The following is a 6,358-nucleotide window of genomic DNA, read 5'->3' as shown; positions in this document are numbered from 1 at the left end:
AAATTGAGAAAGATAATGCAGTTTTTCAGAACATGAGTCCGCTGCCTGAAATCAAATCATTTGGGTCTGAAACTCTGGAAGAAGACGAAGAATCAGACAGGAAATCCTCACTTGATTCACCAATTTGGAAGACAAGGTCCCTCTCCGAGATATAAGAAAGATGTAATGTTGCAATTTCGGTACCAAATAGCTATCAAGAAGCATCAAGACATGAAGTTTGGATTGAAGCCATGAAGGAGGAGATTGTTATGATAGAAAAGAATGATACTTGGAAGTTGGTTGATAAACCCAAAAACAGAAATGTGATCGGGGTGAAGTGGGTTTATAGAACCAAACTTAATCCAGATAGCTCAGTTTGTAAATACAAAGCAAGGCTTGTTGTGAAAGGTTACGCGCAAGTTGCAGGTCTGGATTATGGGGACACGTTTGCACCTGTTGCACGACATGATACAATAAGGCTGCTATTTGCTTTGGCAGCTCAATCAAATTGGAAGCTATATCATTTGGATGTGAAATCTGCATTCTTAAATCGACTGTTTCAGGAGGAGATATATGTTGATCAACTAGAAGGCTTTCAAGTTGCAGGAATGGAGGATAAAGTCTACCGACTTCATAAGGCATTGTATGGATTAAAGCAGGCTCCTCGAGCATGGTACAGTAAGATTGATGATCATCTCATTCATTGTGGCTTCAAGAGAAGTGAAAATGAAGCCACTTTATATGTGAAGAAGGCTAAAGGAGGAGATGTGTTTGTGGTGTCACTCTATGTTGATGATCTTCTGGTAACAGGAAGCAATAAAGCAATGGTGAATCAGTTCATGCAAGAAATGGAGACCAAGTTTGAAATGTCAGATTTGGGTGAAATGAGTTACTTTCTGGGAATGGAGATTCATCAAGCTACTGCTGGAATCTTTATTTCTCAGAGAAAATATGCATGGGATATTCTTAAAAGGTTCAAGATGGAGAGGTGCAAGTCTGTACCGACTCCACTGGTTCACAATGAAAAAATTTTGAAGTTTGAAGGAGGTGACAGGGTTGATCCAACAGTTTATAGAAGTCTGATTGGTAGTTTGCTGTATTTGACAGCAACAAGACCCGATCTCATGTTCGCGGCAAGTTTACTGTCGAGGTTTATGCAAGCTCCAAGTCAAGTTCATCTTGGTGTTGCTAAACGAACGTTGAGATATATCAAAGGAACTGCTGATTATGGTATTTGGTTTAAAAGGGAAGAGCAAGGGCAACTGATGGGTTATTCAGATAGTGATTGGGCAGGAAGCGTTGATGATATGAAAAGCACTTCTGGATATGCTTTTACACTTGGTTCAGGCATGTTCTCATGGAATTCAAAGAAGCAAGAAGTGGTAGCTCAATCTTCTGCAGAAGCAGAATACATCGCAGCTGCTGGTGCAACTAATCAGGCTCTCTGGTTAAGAAAGATTCTACGTGATCTGGAGCAAAATGGCATTGAAGCTACTGTCATTAAGGTTGACAACAAGTCAGCAATATCTATGGCCAAAAATCCAGTGCAACATGGTCGTAGCAAGCATATAAATGTGAAGTTTCACGCTATCAGACAAGCAGAGAAGGATGGCGAAATTCAACTTGTTCATTGCAGCTCAGATCAGCAGATTGCAGACAGCATGACCAAGGCTCTTCCTAAGGGGAAATTTGAAGTTCTAAGGGCTAAGTTGGGAGTATCCAAGAAAAATCTCAAGGAGGAGTGTTAGAAAATGAGATATTTCTAGATGTCTTTTGTTTAATTGTTATTTTCTTAAATATTATGTTAAGTATGTAAAGGAAAGGTAGTCCTTGTTTTATGGAATATGTTTTGTAAGAAAGTCAATAGTGGGTGGATATGTATGGTCCTCTACTAACTTTTGAAAAGCTTATGTAGATATATGTGTGTATGCTTTTAAAAGCTAAATATATGAATGAATAGCTGCTGCTGAACATTATCTGTTTCTCTCTAAAAGTTCAAATCCTAACAGATATCAGGAACGGTTCTTAGGTCAATGCAAGCACTATTTGTAGTAGGATAGAACCACCGCCTCAAAATCTTATTTTATGATGCCATTGAAGTTCAAATTGTAGTTGAACTAGGAATTGTAGTCGCATTTAATTTTAAATTTATGTCCTTTTCTATTGTCCTAGACAAAAAGGATTTGTAATTGGACTAGGAGAAGAATTTTATTCCCATCACATGATATCTATAAATAGACACATTGTATCCACAATTTTTCTTCGATTACGGATTGTGAGCTACAAGCTTGTGACGAAAGGGGCATAATTTAAGGTAATTTTCCTCCCTTTTTCTGATTTTCGTCACCTTTTTTACAGCTTGACATGTCTATCGTAGAAAATTCATATCTCATTGTAGAAAAATCAAAATCATGAAACATTTGATTTTCCGAAAACTAGACTTCTCGATCTCTAACATATCCAAAATTCAGAATTTAATACATTTTGAATCTTTTTAGATGATTTTTTGAAGTTAGCTCTAGATTCTGCCATGCTGAAAATTTCAGAGTTGTGCGGCTTTACTAAAACTCTCGTGTCTTGATGTAGGAACGACGAAATTACAAGACGCTTGATTATTTCGAATCTAGACACAAAGGTCTTGAACATACCCGAAATTTCAGTATAGATACACATCCCCGCCTTAAGAGTAACAAAGAGCTTTCTTGACAACGACCCTTTTTCTTTTTGCTATTGTATGCCCAAGTTTGTTACTAACGACCTCCATTTATGCCTTGCAATTTGAAGAAATGACGATTTTCAGGCAATACATCTCTCACTCCACCAGACTTAGGCATCTTATAGTTGAGACTGAAGAAGGGGGAGAACAAATACGATTTTTGACTCATGATCCACTAGTCGGTCGATATGCAAATCAGTGGCCTTCTTTGAAAAAACCATTTCATATGGCGAATTGGACTTCGGTGCACACTCATACTTCCAATAATCTACTCAGGTTGTGGTCTCTTCAAGCGCCATATCATCATCATACTAATATTGCAACTCATCTTCCAAGTTTAGGTCGTCGCATAATTCAAGGCGATATACGATGGGGGAGCACAATGGAAGTTGAGGGAGAGTATCATCACATTCCAGGGTATTGGAAGTGGACTGAGGATATACTTGGTATAAGCCAAGAGGTATTGAATACGGCTCAAATTTATGATGCCATTTATGCATCTTTATTCACTTATGACCGTAACTCAAACATTTTTCAAGCGTTCTGTGAAGCTTGGTGTCCAAAAACCAATACACTTCTTACATCTGTCGAAGAATTATCTATTTCTTTATGGGATTTACATATTCTTGGAGGTTTACCAATTTGGGGTTCTCTTTATGAAGAAATAGTGCCTGAGGTCAAGGAACTTGTGGGCACCGATGAAAAAAGGACCAAATATATTCCTCGGACTTGTAAATATTTGTTTGCGGCATTTCATCATCTTCGGGGGACTAATCAAGAAGTATCTTTTAGCAAGTGGATAAATTTTTGGTGTAAGAAACCTCAAAGGTATGAAGCTGCTCCACCAAGGGAGGAAAAGAAGTTTGCTCACCCCAAATCAACCCATAATCCTAGTGGGGGATTACGTGGTCACGCGTCGAAGAAAGGATGTTTTCCGGACTTGGAGTGAAAGTTGACAAAAGAGATGAAACATATCTAACCGTTTTCTTATCTTGTTGGTTGTGTGCTTTTTTCCTTCCCAATAAGGAGGGTGAGTTTATTCGTCCAGGGACTTTCAAGATGGCAAGCTTGATGGTGAGTGGGAAGAAGATCAGCCTTGCGATCCCGGTATTAGCCAGCACCTACAATGGTTTAAATAAGATCTCGAGTTTATCACAACTTAATCAAATTAAAGTATGTTTCCCCATCCACTATGTTTATGGCTGGCTTGCTAATTACTTCAAGACTCATTATGCATTTTCCAATGGGCCCTTTATTCCCACTATGGCAGTATATTCTGGAGAGGTTGGTGCAAGGTATTTCGACAGCAATGATGTGAGAAAATGCATTCATGGTGGGGAAAATGTGGCTTGGACATCTACTATGATGGATAAGACATACCCTTAATTTCATGTGGATAATGATCATGCATCAGAAGTGGAGTTGAGCTATTTTATGAGTATTCGCTTTAACTATCTTCCTCTTCGATGTAGAGATTCATTTATTATTGAGCCATATAGTCCACATCGCTTCAGTCGTCAATTTGGATTCTACCAAAATATCCCTGGTATCATGAAGAATGACATTTGTAGTGCCTCTTTGGACAAAGGTCTTACGTTTTGGGGAATTTGCACTATGAGTCGATTTGCATCACACGCAACTTTTCCTTCAATCACACCTAATGCAGGAAAGTCTTTTGGATCTAACTATCAGGCTTGGTGGAAGAAAACTCATGGGAAATTTCTTGATGATCATTTGCGGGCTTTAGTAGATGTTGTTAGGCCGATTCCCATCGTACATTTAGAGGGTTTTGGGGAAGTATTTAATAACAATGTCCTTAACACTGGTATGCCTTCATCTTTGGGTGTTAAGGTACCCCAGAAACGTAAAATAAAGTCTCAATTGTCTTCATTAGCATCAAAAAGGAAGACACCTACTTAAGCCGCTTATGTTTCCAAGAGGTTGCTTGAAGGTGAGAGTGAAAGTAGTAGCAAGGAAGTCTTTTTTAGGAGATTAAGGGTATTAGACGATGCTATCCCACCTGTGGTCGAATCGTGTGACAATGCAAGTAGCACTTCAAGAACTATAATAGTCTCTCTCTCAATAAGGTATGGTTATGGCCTTTACTCTATCGACTATTTCTTGGCACTTTCTTACTTGACTATTTATTCCTTTTTTTTGTAGGAGAACAATATTGCGACACCACAACAAGAAGGGTCACAAGATAGTGGTGAGTCTATATCTTGTTCAGATTTGATGAAACCACCTTCTGTGATTCAAGTGAAAAAAGGGCCACCTTATGTCTCTTGCGATGAGGAGCATTGTAACTTGCAGTTTAATCTAATGCGTTAATGAGCATTGTAACTTGAAGATTTAGCTCAAATTTAAAGAACTTTATAATATACAGTTTAGGCTCGTGTCTCAAGGAGCATTTTAACTTGAAGATTTAGCTTAAATTTAAAGAGCTTTATGATATACAGTTTAGGCTCGCGTCTCAAGGAGCATTTCAACTTGAAGTTTTAACTCAAATTTAAAGAGCTTTGTGATATACAGTTTAAGCTCGTGTTTCAAGGAGCATCTCAATTTAAAGATTTAACTCAAACTTGAAGATTTAAGTGACATACAGTTTAAGCTCGTGTTTCAAGGATTATTTTAACTTGAAGATTTAGCTCAAATTTAAAAAGTTTTATGATATACAGTTTAGGCTCGTGTCTCAAGGAGCATTTCAACTTTAAGATTTAACTCAAATTTGAAGAGTTTTGTGACATACAGTTTTGCTTGTGTTTCAAGGAGCATCTCAACTTAAAGATTTAACTCAAAGATTTAAGTGACATACATTTTAAGCTTGTGTTTCAAGGAGCATTTCAACTTGAAGATTTAAATCAAATTTGAAGAGATTTGTGATATATAGTTTAGCCTCATGCGTCTAGGAGTGCTTCAACTTGAAGATTTAGCTCAAATTTGAAGAGTTTTGTGATATGCAGTTTTGCCTCATACGTCTAGGAGTGTTTATATATACATTGACTCTTCAAAATCATCTTTAGATGTAGACTTTCCCCCACTTTGGAGTTCTTCTATATCTTCATCTTCATGAGGTTCATAGACAGGAAATCGTTGATATTCTCTTAAAGTCAAGATTAATTCCATGTCATGTGCACGAGTTGCCAACTCTTCGAATGTATTGTGCTTTAATCCTTGCAAGATGTAGTGAAGACCCCAATTGTAACATCTGACAATTTGAAATAGCTAAGAAGAGGCTTGAAATTTGAAAATTTTCAATTTTTGGAAAGGATTTGAAAATCTGGAAAATTTTGGCTAAGTATGGAAAAGGTGATTTTTTGGCCAACTTTGGACAGTCATAACTTCCCGCTCAGGATGATTTAGGAGTAGTTCCAGTTATGGTTGTGAAGCTTGTGGAACGATCTTTCCAACGCCACCGAGTTTGCTCAATTCCGAGTTCGTATGAGCGAGTTATGGCCATTGAAAGTTGGGCAGTTGGCAGGGAATCCGTCCGGAAAATTAAGGGCATTTTAGTCTTTTCCCTAGCCAATTCTTTTGGGATTATATTGTTGTATAGGGCTGATCCTTGGATCATTTTGTCCCATTTTAAGAGAGTAAAAAGCTAGGGCTTGAGAGTGAAGGAGAGAAGAAGAGGAGGAAGAGAAGATCAAGCAAGGAGTTTCC

This window comes from Solanum tuberosum, unplaced genomic scaffold, assembly GCF_000226075.1.
Source record: "Solanum tuberosum cultivar DM 1-3 516 R44 unplaced genomic scaffold, SolTub_3.0 scf00278, whole genome shotgun sequence".
Classification (NCBI taxonomy): Eukaryota; Viridiplantae; Streptophyta; class Magnoliopsida; order Solanales; family Solanaceae; genus Solanum; species Solanum tuberosum.
Note: the sequence above shows the minus strand (reverse complement) of the source record.